Source organism: Protopterus annectens, chromosome 11.part0 (genome assembly GCF_019279795.1).
Source record: "Protopterus annectens isolate FY-2018-M chromosome 11.part0, PAN1.0, whole genome shotgun sequence".
Taxonomy (NCBI): Eukaryota; Metazoa; Chordata; order Ceratodontiformes; family Protopteridae; genus Protopterus; species Protopterus annectens.
The window spans coordinates 1,256,318,633-1,256,341,871 of NC_056745.1; the positions used below are offsets into that span (position 1 = coordinate 1,256,318,633).

The 23,239-nt window shown below is 38.7% G+C and overlaps 1 protein-coding gene across 1 annotated transcript in view; it reads left to right on the forward strand.

Annotated features, from left to right (window-relative positions):
* SAMM50 (SAMM50 sorting and assembly machinery component) overlaps window positions 1–23,239 on the forward strand; it is a 1,314,985-nt gene that overhangs the window by 1,222,511 nt on the left and 69,235 nt on the right. The window lies entirely within an intron of this gene.

Consider the following 23,239-nt stretch of genomic DNA (forward strand, 5'->3'; position numbering starts at 1 on the left):
TACTGCAGTTTGTTGCACTGATTAAAAAGAATGACAGTTGTATTTTTTTTCCTTGAAGAAACAAACCATACAACCAAACAGGGTGCCTCCCATTGTAACTCATTGCTCTGATATGAAAATACCAACATCCACACATCTCTGAGAAAAGAGCATTTTTCTGTAGGCAACTTATTTTACTGAAGTGCCATTTTATTCACCTGTGTATGGCAAAACGGCATTTAACAAACTGCGTTGTGCCCACTGCGGTGGTGATGCTGCGGTAGCGTTGTCGCCTCACAGTGAGATTTTGCCCGTTCGATTCTCAGAGCGTCTTCTGTGTGGCGACATGCGTGAATGGGCGTTCCTTCGTTGAAGGTTGTGCGTTAGGCCCGTCAAGCTAGCATGTAAAAATCTGCTGCCATTAATTAGCGGACCAGAGTTCCGCTGTGGCGACCCCTAACCGGAAAAAGCCGAAAGACACAAACAATTGCTCCCAGCTTGTGTGACTGTTTACAATGCCCACTGTAGCTTCTTCACACAGGCATTCTGTTCCACTGGGCATTTACAAGACTGAAGTATATTCATTTCTCATTTCCATCATTTAAATCTTATGTATTTCCTTATTTCAAGTCTCATTTTTTTCTCTCCTTTACTACTTTCTTATTGTTTCATTGACTCTGCATCCTCTTTGGTGTGCAGCTCACAAGAAATGTTAGGCAATATTAGTTTCCTGTGCATGAACCCTGGACTACTCTGACATCTCTGGACTACTTTGTATCTCTTGTAGGTAGTGCAAGATGTTTATACTACAGGATGATAAAGTCTCCTGTAAGAATATGACCATATGCTTGGTGCTACAATTCACCATGGTATGTTCTTTGAGTGGTACCAGATACTTGACATTTCTGCTTCAGGGACCCCAAGTCCCACCACACATAGTTCTCGACCATATCTCATTGTAAGGCATGTTCCTTATTTTTTTTTTTCAATGTTCCTTATTTTATGTCTTAAGTCCATATTCCATGCTGTTCCATACAGAAAGAGTCTACCACACTTTTTTTTTTTTTTTTTTTAGATATCCATGATAATTAATATGGAATCATATGTATTCATGAAAACATTTTATGCAGTAAGAAACAGTTGTTAACCATGCAATAAGCTTCCTTAGTAAAGTTTTCTTTTCCATTTTGTCCATTTGTTCCACATTGTGTGAGGTGGTGGTCCACATTTTCGAGATGGAAGGTTGAGAACTATGCTATCACCTACCCACAACTACAGTTCAAAGAGGATAGGAGGATCTCTTCTGTGAAAGAGTATTACTTTAAAATCAGAAGAGTCCGTGTTATATTTGTATGTATGTTCCTTATCTCCCATAACTACCGTTTACTCAGCTCAGGTAAAACACTACAGTGGAAGGGGAACATTGCTTTAAATTCAAAAGGTTGTTTTCTCTATAAGATAAGTGATACTTTGCTTGTACTCTGTTTCAAGAATATGTGAACAGCATTCTTTCAATTCATAAAAAATTATTCTGGTTCAGTCTATTTCAAGTGTCTGCCTTTGGTAGAGTGCTGACTGTATTTTTGATGTTATCTTGTCGTACAAATTGCTTATTGCATATAAAAATTGCTTTTGAATGCTGGTATGTGAATTGCACTTGATGTAAAACTGCAAAAAATATAATAGTAATTATTGCTATTAGGAAGTACAATACATATCTTATTCTCTTTAATAAACTTGCCCAGTTTTTTTCTTTTCTCTTCCTTCCATAGTTTATGCTGTCATAGTTAAGAGTGGGATGAATTTTTTCAGGCTTACTTGAGAATGTTTTCACTAGGTTTTTCTTAGTAACATGGTGCTCTGTTACTTGTTTAGTGCATTGGTTTGGGGCCATGTTCACTGTGTCATCCTGCATTCTGCAGCCACCCACCATTGCATGACTTACAAATGTTGTGTTTAGTTGTATCAGTGTTATTTTCATTTGCATAGTTGTCTTAATGGGACATGTATTGCGGGCTCCACATTTAATGCTATTTGCCCAAATATAATACAGCACAATTATGTCAGTATCTATATCACTCCATTTCATACATCATCTATTATATATTTTTTTGTTTTCATAAGAATTCAGTGTGCAGTACTTAAAATGCCAGAGTTCTCATCTGGTGAACATAACTCCACCCTTGCACCAGGGCATCTGTGTCTGACCAGTACTATATGTTCACTAGAAATCTTCCATTTTCACCTGTAAATGTACATGATGTACATTACAGTAAATACAATTTTGACACAAACTTTTACAGTTTTCAAGCTCAGATTGAAACCTGTTGAGGCTAAATTTCTCTCAGCCATCCATCATCAAGAAAGCATTCTCCTTTATCTTGCCATGTTTCCCTTGCAGGAGAAATTGAGATAAATTCATGCCTTCCCACAAACATAATAGTTTGTTTTTGTTGCAAAACCTTCTGCTTGGTAGTATCTATTATGAAAATTCAGAGTGCAAGTACTGGATCCCAGCATGTTGGCACAGTAGCCATTTCCAAGTTTGTATAAAGCTATGTGGTAAAATACTCCTTACCAGAGTCTCCTTTATAATTTGTCTGCAGTTGTAAGCCAGGAACTGGAATTGTGAAAAGCTTTATTATTAAACAGTTACCTGTGTCTTGCTCTCCTAACTCCAAATATAATGAACCAAAATGGATTACTTTCACATGCTTAATTAGGGGCCACTTAATGTTAACTGTAACTGTAGTTTATAATTCACTGACTTGTATAGCTACCATCACAAACTTACTGGACACTATACCCAGCAATGCTAAAAGAGATGCACTGTCTTAGCAATTTTAACATGAATTATATCAGTAGTCACTGCTTCAAATAATGAACCGTCCCACCAGACTGTCCCAGACAATCAGTCCCCCAGCTTCTGTTTTCCCCCTTTTTAAGACTGTTATGGACAAATTCAGGCCAATAAAGCCAGACCCCACTAGCTGTGGCCATGTATGTTTTGGCTGTCTTATGGCCTCTTCAGCACAGGATAAGTGGAAAAGTCATGGACATTCAGAACTGCCATATAGCTGAAACTCCTGATGTCCTTAAGGGGTCATTTGCATGTATCCCATGTTACTTCTAATGCAAGAGGTTTTAAGGAATCACACAGTGGAAAGTCTAGCTTGGCTAGATTTGTCTGTGTGACCTTGTTATTCATTGTTTTAGTTTGTTAGTTGGGATATTTTGCAGATACCCTAATGATAATGGACATCAGCTGTGTATGACAACCCTGTGTTTCCAAATGTTAGCCAAACATTCCAGTTATGCTGTGCTGACGAGACAATAAGAAGGCCGAAACATGCATGTCCACAGCTAGTGCGGTCTAGCTTTATTGGCCTGAATTTGTCCATAACAGACTTAAAAAGGAAAAAAAATGTCATGGACATTCAGAACTGCCATATAGCTGAAACATCTGATGTCCTTAAGCATCATGGGTGGGATGGGAGGACGGCATAATGGTTAAGGTGTTTACCTTACAGACACAAGGTGCAGGGCTTGATTCTCACATGGGGTAATTGGCTAGGCTTGAAATGGCCCACAAGGGTAGTTAGCCTAGTACTAATCTATGAACCTATGAATCATTTGTATGTATCCCATGTTACCTCTAATGCAAGAGGTTTTAAGGATTCACACAGTGGAAAGTCTAGCTTGGCTGGATTTTTTCTTTTATTTTTTACTGATTGCTTTGCTTTGTCTATTTGATCTTGTTGCTCATTGTTTTCTCTGACGTATGACAAGCTCAGAGTTGGTGTATAAAAGTTGGGGGGGGGGGCTTTCTTCCCAGCAAAAAGTAAGTTTAAAGGAGAATAGTGATGTTCATTATTCACTTTTGCCCTACAATATTGTTAGTTTTTTTTTCAGTACAGTTGGACTCTGCATTAGGAGTCCCGACATTTCAATAGGGAGCTGTTGCTCCCTGTGAACACCTTCTCTAAAAACAATAACTCCAAAACTGCATAAATATTGGGTAAAAAGAAAAACGTTTGCCAGTCTTGCTCTCACACACACACACACACACACACACACACACACACACACACACACACACACACACACACACACACACCGTGTGATAAAACAGGAATCGATGAAACACTCCTCAGAACAGTAAGGATAAGTAAAGTTAAATTTTGTCTGAATAAATTAAATCATGAAAAAATAGCTGTTTGGTATAGTCTACCGATCTTAAATAGACGTAAAGTAAAAAAAAATCCCATCACTACAAATGTCTCATCTGTAACAAAACCTTTAAAAATGTAAAAGAAAAAAAAAAACATATATATGTAGGAGGATACACATCTTGAGATGATAGTATAGATGCACTGTTTTGTTATTAGTGGCCAGTATATATTCTGGCAAGACGTTTCTCCCCACCCTGTCAGCCCCATTTTTCTAAATCTTTAATTCTGACATAACTCTGGTGTTGATGTTGACTTTCCTTACCAGTATACATAACAGGAACCTTGTGGTTTCTTCAAATAATTTCCCTTCCTATCTACCCATGCATTCACTGTAGCAGTGGAGCACAGATTCTGACCATCGTATTACACTACTGCCTTTGTCAACCCATTCTTGCCCATTAGTGCCTGTGGCTGTGTTAGAATTAAGTTGGGAGGGGTGAAGGGCAAACCAAGTGGATGTGAGGCCAGCTTCACTGTGGATGCATCATGGGCATACCTTATAAGTAAATATGGCTAAGGACTAAGAGTCTTCCAAATATAGACTTTTTGCATCTTCTATAAGTGATGCTACTGCTGTAGGGTGACACGCATACCAATGATATGGTAAAACTGGGCCATCATCGTTTAACAGTAAGAGCTGCATGTTGTGGCCATTGGGACTGCTTGCCGTTTGAACTTGTGCAGTTTGTTCCCTCCTATAGCTCCCATGATGCTGCTTAAGTCTCATCTCTCCAGTTTCCTTTGCCACTGATAAAGTTTGCTAATGAAATGGATTTCTTCAGAAGTTATTACAGTAAATGTAATAACAACTGTCTGAGTATTACTGTGAAAGTTTGTCGCATATATTCAGGAAGGCCTTTTGGCAGTAATGAAGAATATTGGATCATGGTAGTGTCTTTGCATGGTGGTTAACATGTTAGGGCTGTAGCACAGTTTGACAGCTGCTCACTTCTGCCCTAACATTCCAAGCATTATCAACAGAGAACTTTATTAATGGGCTGTATTATATTTTTTACACTGTAAAAGGTAATAATATAGGAAAATTGACACATGCAGCTCTATCCCTCATATTTTACCTTGTCCCTTGTCAAACCACTGAGGATTACATTGATTCAGTAATGCAAGACATTAAGTTTTCGTGATTCTTGATGTTTGCAAAATGAAAATGAACTATAAGCAAATTACTGTATTATTTAAGAATCGTCAGTGATTTTGTACTCTTATTCAAACAACCATGGAAGTGAGAAACATAGTGTAGACTAGTGGCAGTACTTGAATGTAACTGTTTAAAAAATGCATTTATATTCCCCAGAAAGATGATATCATAGTAGTAATTAATTTACCGTGATGCTGTCTGTCTCACCTTCAAATTTAACTAATATTAATTTACTTAGCTTACTTTATTATAGAGGAAAATCTGTTTCACAAATGTGTTCTGCCAGCATTTTAGTGGGAACTGCATTATTAACGGCATCTTACACATTCTGGTTTTCTCAATTATTGCTACCTTGGTTTCACCTATTTTTCTGTTCCTTTAATCATGAGTCAGGTTTTTGCCCATTTTCCTCCATTCCTTTCCCCATCAGCATGCAAATCTTGTGGCTTATCTTTCTTCAAGACACCAAACTAAAGCCCCTAGGGTACCAGGGACATCACACCTGCTGATGAGTTTTGCATTCTTTATTCTGTCTCAATGAGAGAAAAGTACAGCTGATTGCTTAATCCAAGCATTAGTTGTCTTTAGGGTCTTCTGACGCAAATAACTGAAGAGAAGAACAGTATGGCATATATAATGAAGTCTTGTGCCACTTTCTTAGAACCTAAGCAAAGTGTGAGATTTGTATCTGACCCTCAAAGAGTGTGCATCACTGCTCAGATGAATTATGGCCAGGATAAGAGAACACAAAAATTGGGCAAATCCACATTACAATTTATTGTTACAGCAACCTTTTCTTAAATATTCACCATTATAGTAAATACCTTGCACCACTGTTCATTCCCTTTGCTACTGAGGATAGCCTATTACCAGAACCTCTTCAGGTACCTAAGAATGAAAGGTTAGATTTGTCATAACCTTCTCTACTTCATCGTCCTTATTGTCTATCTCCTGAGTATGCAGTTTGTTCAAGGTGTACTTCTGCAGCTGATGGCACTCTGAAAGTGCCTAACAAATGTTTTTTTTTTCCCCCCAGTAGAACAACTTATTTTATGGAACTGAATCAATTTCAATGCCAAGCCTCCTGGCATACCAGCAAAATAATCAATCTTTCTGTTATCTGCCCAAGTTGGAGAAAGAGTGCTAGCTTCAGAACATTAATTATGGAAGGAAATATGCTGGCTATTATGAGGGTTCATATGTATATATCAAGCTAACACCCACAGGGGTCTTTTTAAGCCTAGCCATGCATCCAGTAAAAAAACAAACCCTGTACCTTTTGAATGTGAGGTAAATACTTTAACAATTGTTGTACCCCACCCTCAGGTGTGAATCTGTGGAAATGAGTGATTTGCCCCACCATCATGTGTAACAGAGGTCCAAAAAACTGAATAACTGGCTTCTAAAAAAAAAATCAGATTTGCACAAGAGTGAGTAGGAGGTTTGTCAGCCTGCATTCAGTTGTGGTTGGGACCTGGGAGAGTGAATGATCTGCCCATCTGTCACCTGTAATTGGGGGGCTTGGATGGTAAATGACCTGCCTATCTGCCAACTGTTCTGGGGTGGTGAATGATGGACTCATCTATTGACTTGGGTCTAGCATCTGGGACATTTAGTGACCTGCCCATTTGTCAGCTGTTACTAGCTTCTGGATCAACAGTGGTCTAGCCATCAGCTATGACTAAGGTCTGGCACAGGACTGTTTTGACTCATCTGTCATCTGTGGCTGAGGTCTGATACAGAGAGTGATTGAGCCATCTGTCAGTTGTGACTGAGCTGTGGAACAATGAATGATGTACCTATCTGTCATATGCTTCTTGAGACTGAGACACTCGAATGACTGTTGCCATTGTTGAATATGCTTGGGGGGTGGAATCATTGAGCCCTCACTGTCAGTTGGCCCAGTGAATCACCAGACCTACCTTTGATGTTTAATAAGGACTTCAGCACAGGGTGATCATCTCCACCATCAGATCTAGCTGGTTTCTGGAACTGAGAATCATTGGCCCCACTTTCAAATGCATCTGGATCCTGGGACTGCAAATCATTGGTCCCACCATCAGCACTGACTGGAAAGTGGAACAGAAAATGTTCAGCTCCCAGTGTCCAGCTACATCTGTGGGGACTGTGAATCATCAACCCCACTCACAGCAGTTGCTGGTGACTGTACAGAGAATGTTCAAACTTCCATTGTCAGTAGAAGGGGTCTGAGACTGTGAATCATTGGCTACACTGGCTGGAAAGGAGAATGTTCAGCACTACCCTCCCACCACCTGTTGTAGCTGTGTTCTGGACATGTGAATTATTACCCCACTACCACTGTCTATGTAGTCACTGAGATATGGTTTAAAGCCACAGAGAGTAGACAGACAGTGCAAGGTTATAATGCCTTCCACACATTTAGACCAGCTACTACACACACACGGACTAAAGGTAGAGGTGTCTTGATTTACATAAAAAATAAATGTACCTCAAGGCTGGTCAAACAGGACAATGTAGTCGAGCTTCTCAGTATTCAAATCACCAAAGGTAAATTCTAGAACGACTTCCTTGCAAGCTGTAGGTCCCCCTCTATTACACAGAAAAATCTTAACATGTATTAAAACTTAGTGAAAACACTCACCATACAACCCAATACCATATTCATTGACGACTTTAGTTACCCCACTGTTAACTGGGAATCCTATACGACACCAAACGTACAGACACAGCGATTTTCTGGATTTTGTAAACACAAACTCCCTGGATCAAATTGTCAGTACACCAACCAGGGGTGCAACCATATTGGATCTGGTCCTCACTAATATGGAAAAGTGCTGCACATCCCCAAGTGAAATGTTTTCTCTGGCAAGGCCCAGACCACAAAATGGTCTCCTTTGAAGTAAACAGAAAACCTGGAACCCCATCTAATCCTGGAATATTCAGGAACTGTGATGAATAAACAAGGATTAACGAACGACCTGGAGATGACCACCAACAAGAGCAGGATACAGCCAACAAATTCAACAAATTCAAAAATTCAACGTCGACTCCAAGATAAATAAAGTGCAGTTCATTTATTGTCACAAAACGAAGATTACCTAGGTTTCGTTCAAAAACGAACTTCTTCAGATAAATGTCCTGACTGAAACTCATACCTTAAATACACGACTAACCTCACAATTACATTCATTTCCAACCAATAATTGTATTAATTGTTCAATTAACTTACATTTAAAATTTTAAAGGTTAAAACTTGTCATTTTAAACGGTATGCGTAAAGTTTTGCGTCATACCACACTACAACAAACAAAAGAAAAAACTCACAATATGCAATTCATACCACTAATGAGCTATTTATAATTTGTACATTTATATTTAATTAACTACAAAGAATATATTATGGTGTAATGAAAATAAAACGTGGAAAATAAAAATGAAAGTAAAAATGAAAATAATAATAATTGTAAAAATATATAACTAACACATTGATGACATATATGTTATATAATTATTAATGTATATGTTCTCACTTCCCTTTTTAATTGTGTATATAAAATCGTTAATGAATTCCTAACATGTGCATGAAATATATGTTTAGTTGATGAATATATTATTGTATAAAAATAGTGATAATATTAATATGATGGTAAATGTATGATAACTATGTGTTTATACTAATAATGAATACATAGATGTATTCCCATATGATTATCATTATCCTTGTTCAAGCATGTGAGTGAAAATTAATAAACACATTGTTATTATTCTTGTATATTTTGTGTACTTTTGTAAATTGATACACACCAACAAACTAACATATGTTTTTATAACAAATAATAATGGTAAATAATGATGTACAATGACTAATCTTATCTCATTGTGAACCTATTTGCCTTTTATCCTATTATTTTGTAATATGGGCTTAATGGTACAACATTCATTTAACCCTGGTCTATTATATGCATCTAATATTATCTGCCATTTCAACTCATTAATCTCTAAATCATATTGAGTAGTTCTACCTTGTGTATCATATACTGTTTGTTGAATTACACAAAATTTAAATTTGTGTCCATCATTCCCTTGCAGATGTCTGGTTAGGGCATTAGTCATCCTACCATGTTGGATGTCTAATAAATGTTCCCTCACCCTATCCCTAAAGTGTCACCCAGTTTTCCCAACATAAAAGGTGTTGCCATCCTGACATAATGCAATGTATACTACATTTGATGTATAACAGTTGTAATGGTCTCTAATTTTAATATTACAAGAATTCACTGTTAAATTACTATTAGTACAATAAATGTGAGAGCATACAGAACATCGTCCGCATTTAAAATTACCTTCCGGTCTATGTGAAATTCCTATTTTATTCCTTGATTCCTTTTCAAAGATGTTCTTCAATGACAAATCTTTTTTATATACAAATTTCACATCACCTTGAAACAAATGTCCCAAGTTTTTATCTTTGCTCAGTATGTCCCAATTCCTCTCAATTATATGTTTGATGACTTCAAAGCAGTCATTGAATACCGATATGTATAAGGGAATACTATCTAACATAGGTTTAAGCATATTCTTACTATTATTACTTCCTGGATTGAGAAATTCTGAAGTCAATATGGCTTGATATAAACCTACTTTTCTTTTATGTACGACTTCATTGTATATTTTTGAACAGAGCTGTTTGGAATAACCTCTGTTTTGAAATAAATTTGACATATAAACCAATTCCTGAATAAATTCCTTTTCGTCACTCACCATTCTGGCAACCCTGACCATTTGTCCCTTGACAATAGCTTTTTTCTGATGGTCAGGGTGCCAGCTGTCGTAGTGCAAATAGGAATTAGAAAACGTTTGTTTCCTGTATATGTTCGATTTTATTTGTCCCTGCTGTTTATCATAGGATAACCTGACGTCCAAATAGGTAATCCCTACTTGATTTATTTCATAGGTAAATTTTAAAAATCTTACAGTATTATTAATATATTTTAGAAATGAGTCTAACGCTTTTTTGTCTTCATCCCAAACCACAAATATATCATCAAGATATCTTGTGTATACTTTAATGTGGTGATAGTATTCTGTTTTAAAAATGTAATTGTACTCCCAGTAACTCATAATCAAATTTGCGTACATGGGGGCACAAGCTGCCCCCATTGCCACACCATTGACTTGCTGGTAATAACTACCTTCATAATATAAGAAATTGTTTTGCAACACAATTTCCATCAAGTTGACCAGTGTATTTGTTCTTCCTTGGTCGTATACATTTGTCTCATATAGTTGTTCTTCCAACCAGATCAAACCTATATCTTGCGGTATGGTAGTGAACAAGTTACATACATCTACAGTAACAAATGAATAATTTTCTTTCATATCACTATCCCTTATTTTTGCCAAAAAATCCCATGAATCTTTTGTTATATACGGGAACTTGGTCATGCATTTCTTAAAATGGTAATCCAAAAATTCACTGATGAAACACGTCTTGCTCCTCTTCCCATCTAAAATGGGTCGAAATTGTAAATTATGCAACCCCTTATGAATTTTGGGTGTACCAAATATCCCGCTAATGACCGGATTTTCATTGACCAAAAATTCAAATTCTTGTTCTGAAATTTCCCCCTGATATAACATATCCTTAATTGATAGGTCTATCTTTTTGTATGCAATATGTATTTCGTTGATGCTAACTTCTGTATATTGACTTCAGAATTTCTCAGTCCAGGAAGTAATAATAGTAAGAATATGCTTAAACCTATGTTAGATAGTATTCCCTTATACATATCTGTATTCAATGACTGCTTTGAAGTCATCAAACATATAATTGAGAGGAATTGGGACATACTGAGCAAAGATAAAAAATTGGGACATTTGTTTCAAGGTGATGTGAAATTTGTATATAAAAAAGATTTGTCATTGAAGAACATCTTTGAAAAGGAATCAAGGAATAAAATAGGAATTTCACATAGACCGGAAGGTAATTTTAAATGCGGACGATGTTCTGTATGCTCTCACATTTATTGTACTAATAGTAATTTAACAGTGAATTCTTGTAATATTAAAATTAGAGGCCATTACAACTGTTATACATCAAATGTAGTATACATTGCATTATGTCAGGATTGCAACGCCTTTTATGTTGGGAAAACTGGGCGACACTTTAGGGATAGGGTGAAGGAACATTTATTAGACATCCAACATGGTAGGACGACTAATGCCCTAACCAGACATCTGCAAGGGAATGATGGACACAAATTTAAATTTTGTGTAATTCAACAAACAGTATATGATACACAAGGTAGAACTACTCAATATGATTTAGAGATTAATGAGTTGAAATGGCAGATAATATTAGATGCATATAAAGGTTAAATGAATATTGTACCATTAAGCCCATATTACAAAATAATAGGATAAAAGGCAAATAGGTTCACAATGAGATAAGATTTGTCATTGTACATCATTATTTACTATTATTATTTGTTATAAAAACATATGTTAGTTTGTTGGTGTGTATCAATTTACAAAAGTACACAAAATATACAAGAATAATAACAATGTGTTTATTAATTTTCACTCACATGCTTGAACAAGGATAATGATAATCATATGGGAATACATTTATGTATTCATTATTAGTATAAACATATAGTTATCATACATTTACCATCATATTAATATTATCACTATTTTTATATAATAATATATTCAACTAAACATATATTTCATGCACATGTTAGGAATTCATTAACGATTTTATATACACAATTAAAAAGGGAAGTGAGAACATATACATTAATAATTATATAACATATATGTCATCAATGTTTTAGTTATATATTTTTACAATTATTATTATTTTCATTTTTACTTTCATTTTTATTTTCCACTTTTTATTTTCATTACACCATAATATATTCTTTGTAGTTAATTAAATATAAATGTACAAATTATAAATAGCTCATTAGTGGTATGAATTGCATATTGTGAGTTTTTTCTTTTGTTTGTTGTAGTGTGGTATGATGCAAAACTTTACGCATACCGTTTAAAATGACAAGTTTTAACCTTTAAAATTTTAAATGTAAGTTAATTGAGCAATTAATACAATTATTGGTTGGAAATGAATGTAATTGTGAGGTTAGTCGTGTATTTAAGGTACGAGTTTCAGTCAGGACATTTATCTGAAGAAGTTCGTTTTTGAACGAAACCTAGGTAATCTTCGTTTTGTGACAATAAATGAACTGCACTTTATTTATCTTGGAGTCGACGTTGAATTTTTGAATTTGTTGGCTGTATCCTGCTCTTGTTGGTGGTCATCTCCAGGTCGTTCGTTAATCCTTGTTTATTCATCACAGTTTGTACGGTGTTGGTTTTGGTTCCGAATATTTAGGAACTGCTCTAAGGCTAACTTCCTACTATTAAGTGATAACCTGGCAACATTTTTAAGACGCCCATAAACCCTGAGAGTACTTGCTGCCTATGCAGAACTGTTCACAGAAATCCTATACAAGCATGTTAATAGCTGTATAGAGGCAGCTGTACCCATCTGGAAGAAGTACAGCAGAACTAACCTTAAAAAAAAAACAAGCTACCCTTGTGGAATCACAAAGTCAGTAGGCTGTATAACAGAAGGAAGAAAATCATGGCAAAACCTAGGAACTCTAACACCCAGCAGAATAAAAGCACTCTCATCAAACTAAACAAACAACTCAGAGGACAAAGTCTATCAAAGCCAAATCTGAGGTAAATTTGGCCTCCCAGGTAAAGGACAGCCACAATGCATTCTTTAGCTATGTATGCAACCTCAAAGGCAGTACACAGTTTTGTGCAGAGCTCGTTGTAAACAGAGCCACCCATAGTGAGCCAGAAGATATAGCAAATCTACTGGCCAACAAATTCAGCTGCAACATTACCCTCGCTTCCCTCAGGAAATACCATCAAATATAATTTCCCCCTGCTATCACTGGGGAGCAGGTCCTTAATACTTACTCTAACCAAGAATCCATCAGTGGGCCCAGACAATATTCCAGGATGCCTTCTAAATAACGTGAAACATGACCTGTCAGGCTCTCTGGAATTGCTATTTGAGTGTAGCCTCCAAACAGGTTTTGTGCCACATTAATGGAGAATAGGAACAGTCATCCCTCTGCACAAAGATGAGCCATTTACAGACCCTGAAAACTACAGACCCACAAGTCTCACTAGTCTCGTATGCAAACCAATGGAAAGTGTTATCATGGAAATGATCAATAATGATATAGTAATCCTCCACAGACACTGGATCCAACCCAGTTTGGTTTTGTCAAGGGTAGGTCATGCCTAATCAGCCTGGTGGACTTCCTTGAGAAGGTCACCAAAGCAATGGATGAGGGAAAAATTATTCATACTGACTACCTTGATCTGGCCGAGGCATTTGACACCGTACCCCACTCGGGCATTATTGACAAACCCAAGAGGTTAAGTACAAACTCTTATTTCACCCGCTGGATAAACAACTGGCTCACAGACAGGACCCAAAAAGTTAGAATTGGGGAGTCCCCCTCTACAAAGAGGCCTATCACAAGTGGAGTCCCTCACAGATCAGTCCTGGGACCACTCCTTTTTGGTATTCACTTCTCTGAAGTAAAGGCCAATGTCAGTGGCCTCTGGCTGACTAAATTTGCAGATGATTGCAAATTAGGAGCTGTCATTGAATCCCACACTGACGCAAATGTTCAGGAAGGGCTGGCAGAGACAAACAACTAGTGTCAGAGCCATGGACTAAAATTAAATGCCAAGAAGTGCATAATAGTATCCTTCAGGAAGTCATCCATCCATGGTAACTGTCATATTGGCAACACACCTCTAAGAGATGACCCAGTAGTCAGGGACTGTGGGACATACACAAACAGTAATCTAGCTTTTGACCATCAAAAGTCTACAGTAGTGAGGAAATCATTCTATGTTGCGCAACTTATAAACAAAGGTATGGCATCTAGGTCCAAGGCAGTCATTGATCCACTCGCATTTGGCATTCATCAGCCCTGTCATTGAATACAGTATCCCCTTTGTTTTGTACCTAACCGGGCACATCCATCAAATGGAACATCCAAAGAGGTTCCTCACTGAAAGATTACAGAACATAAGTAACATGTCCTATGCAGACCACCTCAAAGCCGTGTCCCTGTGTTCTGTCTCCTGTCTCCTACAAGCTGTTGAGGGTAGATCTGTACCCGTCATACAATGCATTATCAGACCCCATTCTTTTAAACCTCCTGCATATCTGCAAACCAAACAGCACCAGAATTACCTGTTCAAAAGAATTAAACCTTGCCTGTGATATAAGTAGGACCTGCTGGATAGACAGGTATGTATCCTAGAGATTACCCCATATCTTGAACAGGCTCCCCATTCATGTGAAGCAGAGTTCCTCCCTAACCTAATTCAAGTGCAACTTGAATAATTTGATGGGAAACATGAAATCAATCCCTGGTTTGGCACCTGTGTCTCTAATGGTCACAGACAGCCTGTAAATGGTTAATCTCCCAGGCCCCTGCTTGTAAATGTTTCATCTCCCAAGCCCCTGCTTACAGTTATCAAAGGTACCAGAACTTGTCAGAGATTTAGAATTCCTAGCTAGGCTTAAAAAGGTCCTTTTGGTCATTAGCCTAGTAAACACGTATGAACCTATGAATCTGCTGTAGTTAGGTTCTGGGATTGCAAATCCTATGCCCTAGAGTCAGCTTTGGTTAGCAGTAAGGACAAAGAATGTTCAGCCCCACCACCATCATCTATAACTGTGTTCTGGGACTTAGGGAAAATAACACCTTAAATTCACTGAAAAGAAGAACTGAGCCCAAAATTTGAAAATGTATTATGAAACAGTCACTGATTTAGCACTTTCAGCCTTAAAATGTTCCCATCAGAATGGTTTAGTTTTCCATTCTTAGGACTGTTTTGTTGTAATAATTGGTGAGGGTGAGGACAGTCCTTCATGGTCACAGATCTCAGACGCAGCAAATGGTGTGGCTGATCTTTTATAATCAGGTGTAATACAACTGTGCAATAATGAACCTTGATAATGTGAGTTGGAAGTCCCTCAGTGAAGACAATTTTACTAATAACTTATTTCAAACCACTTGTCTAGGAGAGGTAGATGAGTGTAAGATCCAATTCACTGACATTATAACCACCTCCTCCCCTTGGTGGCACAAATCTGTTACAAGTCTAGGTAGAAGTAAAAGGGAAACATTTTACACGTGTAAGACTTTTAATAGCCATGGGAGGAAAAAAGGCTTTAACAAGGCTAGTAAACATCTCAGGGTAGCACTAAAATCTGCCACACCTAAGAATGAAGTGAGATTAGCAAACAGTTGCTACTTCAAAAAGTTTTTTCTCATAGGTTCATCAGTAAGTACTAGACTAGCTGCTCCTGCAGGCCATTTTATACCTAGCCAGTTTCCCTTGTAGTACATGAATTAATGTACCCTGGTTGTTGTTAGATTGGCCTTTCCTGTCCCACAATCAATAGTATATTACTTCTGGTGAGAATAACTGGGATCCTACAAAGGTAATTTGAGGGGACCCAAGTGTTGGATAAAACATTTAGGAGCATCTCTGTCCATTAGTACTATAGGTGAAGTCCTGGGGAGTCTGTTCTAAGCAGTGGTATCTTCTGCATGATATACCTGTCCCACCAAACAGTTCAGTTGATATTGCAGAAGAGGTTTAGACTCGTGGACCAGCTATTTCTGATGCTATTTGACTTGCTAATGTGTATTGGGTCAGAGGATGCCTTATATGCCAGACACAATTCACCTCTTAGCAGACTGTACGATACTGAGTGTAGTGACAGGGCTTTGAGTTGGTCCATGTTTGTTTAGACGGTGTATCCTTTTAGTAAGGTATCTCTTTGTGTGTTCCAGTTATTGCATGTGTCTGGACAGATACATGCCATTGAGTAAAGGGGGACAATGACCTCTCTAGATCTAGACACATTCCCTTTGTTTATAAGCTGCTCAGTATAGAAAGACTTTCTTACCACAGTGGACAAATGTGGGTTGAAAGTTAGTTCACTGACCAAATAAGTTCCCAAATTCCGAATAACTGGGTCATACCTTAGGGTGTATTGTCAGTGTTGTAGTTTCCATTGGAAGATGACTTAGGTTCATAGGTAGGTACTAGGCTATCTGCCCAAGGGCTTTATAAGCCTAGCCAGAGTGTGTCGGCTTTCGCCACCCCATTGATTCATTAACTGAGCCTCTGTCTAGCAGAGCCAATGAAGTGATCCCAGGGGTGTATTTTCTGTGGATATGATCGCCCTTTTTTGGTACTCTGTTTCAGTCCATGATTTTGGCACTAGTTCTTTGTTTGGGACAAACATTTCTGCAGAATGGCCAAGTCATTTGATAATTCAAAGAATGCTCCTGGCTTGCAGTCATTTGCAACTCTAGTCATCCAGAGCCCTTTAGTATTGGCTTTTACTTCAGGTAATAGATGCCAAACAGGAGAGGTCTCATCTCTGTACCCTAAGGGACTTCACTGGTGACTGGTCTATTTGTGGAGGTAGCTTCCCCTTGTGTGTCCTATCTGTGAGTCATTTGGCACTCCAGTGAATGTTGTGTGGGTTTACTTCCAGTCTATTTAGCTATTCTACTATGTCTTAAGTGTGGGATTGTGTCAGAAGCTTTGTCCAGGTCAATGTTTGTGGTGTATACCGTTTTACCATCATCCATTGCTTTGGTAACCTTTTTTTAAAAGGCCACCAGGTTTGGTAAGCATGAACTGCCCTTGGCTAATCCAAACTGAGATGAGTCTAGTGAATGGAGTGTTTTCTTTTAAGTAAATAATAGTAAATAAGTTAAGTCTTGGTCATTTTGGCTGATTGCTCATAATGGCAGTGGGAGATGAACTTTTAGAGCTGTTTAATTACCTGTTTTACAAATATATGAAACAGTCTTGTTCTAAGGATAAGGCACAACAGATTATTGGTCCCGAGCCCAGTAGAGCAATTGAAATCATGACAGCTATGATGTCTTTGCCACTAAGTAAAATTAATAGTAATTATAGTCCTGGGCCTGATAATATATCAAGTTGTTTTATCAGGTTCCTTAGCTTTTTGTTCAAGTCATATGTAATTCACCAGTTTGGTTCCCCACAGCTGAATGTGTGCAAGTATTGCTGCAATTCAGAAGACAAGTTACCATCTCATTAGTATATTGTTGCAATTCAGAAGGTAAGTTACCATCTCATAATTAGTTAGACAACTCTTATAAAAAGGTGTTTTGAATGAAGCTTTCGTTCCCTATTAGAGAATGATGGTAAAATTGGTCCACTGGTTGATCCACATCAGCATGGCTTCTGCAAAGGAAGGTCTGCTTTCATTAATTTAACAAACTTTTATAAATAAATTAGTTTGGCCATGGACCATGCAATTAGTGTAGGAGTTGTGTTTCTGGATGTGTCTAAAACATTCAGTTCTGTTTCTCGTCTTGTGATAGTGGACTGTCTGACTTTTTTGTGAATCCCTTAATCATCAAATATGTTGCTACTTGGCTTACAGACAGACCGACATTAAAGAGTTAAGATTAGTAACTATATTTTAGATTGGGCACCTATAAAGGCTGGAGTTCCACAGTGGTCAGTGTCGGAACCAGTCTTTTTGAATATGATCTTTTCTCATATTCCTCTGTCTGATAATTTCTGAATGTCAAAATATGCTGACAGTGTAGAAATGTGTACTCTAATAAGAATGCCGCAGAACCATCATATTCTTGATAACCATCGTAGTAGAGCTAATTTATGGATGAATAATAATTGGTTAAAAAAAATCAATTTAGATAAAAATGCCCTAATGTATTTTTGATAGTTTCCAGCTTAATTTAGATCTGTTGTTGGGTGATCCTATTATTGCTTTAGTTAACAGAATATAAGGATTTAAATATCACCTTCTCAAACAACTGTTCATTTAAAAACATGCACCACACACATTGGTTAAACTATTCATTGCCTACATAAATCCGATAGTTAAATACAACTCTGTTTTGCACCTACGTAAGGGAGATCTGCTTTTCTCACTTGGCTCTTGCCAACCCTATAGTGCCTTTTTTTAGGCGAGGTTCAAATGACAAATTCACCACCATAATGGGTACAAGCAAGCAAAATTTGAGGGTAATGCTACTCAATGCTAGAAGTCTAAACCTCAAAATGCACTCACTCGAGGCAGTCCTTAAAATGGAGAACATCGACATCTGTGCAGTGACAGAGACCTGGTTCAAAGTTCCAGAGAGCACCCCTGCATTACCAGGCTATAATTCACACCACACCTTTCGGCCACCTAACCCGGAACGAAGCACTAAAGGTGGAGGTGTGTCCATATTCATTAAGGATATCCACACCTCCAGGCTAGTTGCACAGCATAATGCATCCGAGATTATCCAAGTGCAACTAACTCTGGGCAAGACCGCAATCCAAATTGTAGCTTGCTACAGACCCCACACCATGCCCCAGGATTCCCACTCCTCATTTCTTGATACACTGGAAAGTATTAGGATAGAACCCAACACCCTAATAATGGGCGATTTCAACTACCCCACCATTAACTGGGAAAACTACTCATGTACCAACTCTTTTGCTCAACGTTTTCTGGGATTCATAAATTCCAACGCCTTGGATCAACTTATTCACACCCCCACCAGGGGCAGCAATATCCTAGACCAGGTCATTACCAACATGGGCAACCGGTGTTCCACACCAGAGGTCAATTCCTCGTTGGTCAGATCCGACCACAAGCTAATCACCCTAGACATCCACATCCTGCCCCACCCCCAATTAGGTAGGGAAACACCGTAAAAAACTTCTCCAAAGCCAACTTCACACTTCTTAAGACAGAAGTGGCAAACTTCATGACACCCATGCAGATGGACAATAGAGGTACCACTGCTGAATCCTACACAAATGCACTTTATAAGCACTTACACGAGTGCATGGATCATGCTATCCCTAATGGAACCAAGATGCTATCCTCCAAAAAAAGGAAGGCAATCTGGTGGTCCTCTGCCATAAACAAACTCTACATCAGAAGAAGGAAACTGTTGCAAAAAAAGAGTAAAATCCCATGACTATTGGAACTCCCTGATCAACCTCAGTAAGAAGCTGAGATCCCTCATAAAATCCTCCAAAGCTAGTTACAAAAACAAAATTACCACAGACTCTAAAGATAACCACAAAGCATTCTATAGCTATGTCAAGAATCTCAGTGGCAACACTCAGATCTGCTCTGAGTTACAACACAACGGCACTAAATATACAGAACCAACTGATATTGCCAACATCCTGGCAGATAGGTTCAGTGCTAATTTTACCCCCCTGGAGGGTCCATCTCTATACCGGAAGAATACAAAGTTCCTGTAATCACGGCTGCACTGGTAAAAAATACACTCTCCAAAGCCAAGAACACAGCATCCATGGTATGACAATATCCCAGGCTGCGTTCTACACGAACTACAGAATGAACTGGCACCCTACGTAAGTACCATGTTCAATCATAGCCTCACCTCAGGCTTTGTGCCCACTGAATGGCACACCGTGATGGTTATCCCATTCCACATTAGCCTGACGAGCCTGGTCTGCAAGGCCATGGAACGTATCATCATGGAACTCATAAACAAAGACATTAGTAATCTCCAAACTCTGGACCCTGCCCAGTTCGGGTTTGTAAAAGGCAGATCATGTCTCCTAAACCTGATTGACTTCTTTGAAGCAGTCACCAAAGCCATAGATGAGGGTAAGGTGGTTCACACAGCTTATCTAGATCTCGCCAAGCTTTCAACACCATCCCCCACTCTGGAATTATAGATAAGCTCACTAAACTAGGTACAGATCCCTATGTCACAAGATGGGTTGCCAACTGGCTCACGGACAGAACCCACACTGTGAAAGTAACAGACTCCAAATCCGACTTCAGACCAGTGACAAGTGGAGTACCACAGGGTTCAGTCCTGGGTCCTCTCCTGTTTGGTATCTACTTCTCTGAAGTACAGGCTAACACAGAAGGTCTTTGGCTAACAAAGTTTGCAGATGACTACAAACTAGGAGCCATAATCGAAACTCTTTTAACAGTGTGGACATACTACAAAAGAGCCTCACTGAGACAGATGCCTGGTGTCAAAGCCATGGCCTGAAGCTCAATGCCAAAAAGTGTATTGTCATCCCCTTTGGTAAAAACTCTGTACCCATAAACTACCACATAAGTGGTAGTCTACTTAACGCCGAAAGTTTGATAAGTGACCTTGGGACACAGGTGGACAGTAGTCTCTCCTTTGATAATCACATCGCCACAGTGGTCAGGAAATCCTTCTACGTGGTTCACCTCATCACAAAAGGTTTCTCATCCAGAAAAAAAAATAGGTTATTGTTCCCCTCTGCTCATCACTCATTAGACCCATTATAGAGTACAACGCCCCTTTTGGTATGTACCTCACAAGACATCTACAACAACTGGAAAGGCCGCAGAAATACCTCACAAAGAGGATTACTGGCCTCAAACAGATGCCCTACGCAGACCGTCTCAAAAACTCCAGCTTTACTCTGTCGCATATCGCCTACTCAGAGGCGATCTCTGCCTAACATACAAAGCTGTGTCAAAGCCAGAGCTGTTGGACATGCTCCACTTAAAGAAATCCCAATCCATCCGAGCTACCATGCTCTAGGGACCTAAACCTTGTCACCACAATAAACAGAACATGCTGGAGGGATAGATTCCTGTCCCAGAGACTTCCCATACTGTGGAACAAAACTACCTATCTATATCAAACAAAGCTCCTCATTAGCACTCTTCAAGAAAAATCTTGATGATTGGATGGGAAATAGGAAATTCACCCCAGGGATCACTTCTGTGGCTCTGCTCGACAGTGGCACAGGAAAATAGTTTTCTTGGGTGGTGAAAGCCAGGGTACCTTTTTGGCTAGGCTTATATATGCCCTAGGGCCAATAGCCTAGTATCTACCTATGAACCTATGAAGGAGTTCAGAGGAATTTTCAAGATGCATTCTTATGGGCACATAATTAGACTATTTTGGTAGCCTCCATTTGTCGAATTTATACTCCTTTTGTTATATGCACCTAAGAGGAAAACTTTGCCTGCCTGTAATGCATTATATGAGAAAGAACTGAGGATTATTTTAAACTTATGACTGCTTTAAAGTAGTAAAATCTCTAGACACAGGCATGTCACAGTTAAACTGGACTCTTGTAGAAGCTTGTGCAGGACCAAATCTATTTATTTCTTAACTCTGTATTACTCAGCTGCCATCTCCTTAGACTGTTAAAGCTTGAGTTAGCGTCTATACATTTTATGGCTGTTATTACATAGTTAATCTGTACTTATAGTCACCTTCATTCTGATATATTTATTTCTGCATTTTCTGCCACTTGTCACATTTTATATCATAAATAACTTGAACTCCTTCGTGTTTCACTGTTGCAGTCATTACATTTCAGTAATATGCTGGCAGGTTGTCCTCAGTCGGCCTGATTAACAAAGTCTTGGGTCCTGCATCGGTTGCTGTCCCTTCTTCCATGACGTCAGGTCGTCAGGGGTATAAAACATGCAGCTGATGCCATTACATCAGTCTTTCATGCCGCACGGTACCCGAAGCAGAAGCAGTTCGCAAGTGCCGGTCGGCCAACTCCTGAAATTTTCATTTTCGAGTTTCAGAACCAAGTCTTCAACTAAAAAGCTAAGTACCCCATTGAAACTTTTCTTGCTCCTTACCGATGTCAGTAAAAGTTAATAATTGTATTACTTGTGGGAAGCAAATACCTCATAAGGATTTCCATTTGTACTGTATTCCTTGCCTAGGCCCTGACCACGACGTACCTTGTTGCCAGTTCTGTGCTTTATTTAATCAGTGCACTATCCATCGTCGGTACATTTTTGCTTCTAAATATTTTTGATCACAGTTTAATTATCCAGAAATGACGGTTAGCAATCTAACTACTGGAATACCTAAAAAACGCAAAGAAAAAGACAGAGACAGGCTGTTGAGGTCCAAAACTGCAGACGACGCTTCTCCTAAGCCAGTCGCCAGTTTGTTGGTACCCAGTGAGGCGCTTTCGCAGCCCCTGATACCCACTACTTCTGATTCGCAGGCCTCTACTGAGACCCATTCGGAGTCCAGTATGCCGCGAGATGCTTCAATTATGGAACCCGCGGATATCTGTACCTTGGATGGGCCCGGAGCTGCTGTGCAGGCACCGGCTTCTGAGAGTGTATTCAGGCGTACAGATTTGTATATTAAACCGACACCATCTTCAATGTTAAAGCCAAAATCTCGAACTATTTATTTTTTATTTATTTTTATTTTTTTATTTATCATTTGTTGACCAGGAAAGTCCGACTAGGTACCACAGAGCCTGTTTTCAGCAGAGGCCCGGGGAGAAATGCTCCAGATGTCTAACAAAACGATACCCAGGCCACATGTGTAGGCCCCTGTGCCTAAAAAACAAATGATCAAAATGGCTGAAGATTTAATTACTCTAATCAGGGGTAGCCAAGCCCCCCCCCCCCCCAAGAGGCCTAGGGCTGAAATTGATTATGAATCTTCTAAACAGGATTCTATTTCTTCTGACTCTTCTAATGAACAGGATTTGTCTATACCTACTTAAGAGGACTGTGATGCAGAGGATTCCATTCCTTCTGCTTCTCCCCCTGAGGATTTTTCTTTTGGGGAAACTTTACATACCTTAAGGCAACATTTCCACTGGGAAAGTCAGGATTTTTCTGAATCTAAAAAGACGCTTAGGGATTTTCTTCTTCTTCCTCAGCATAGGCCTCAGCATAGGCCTTTGGCTATACCTCCTGTTCTAGACATTGTTGATGATGTGTTTTCAGAATCTAGTATGG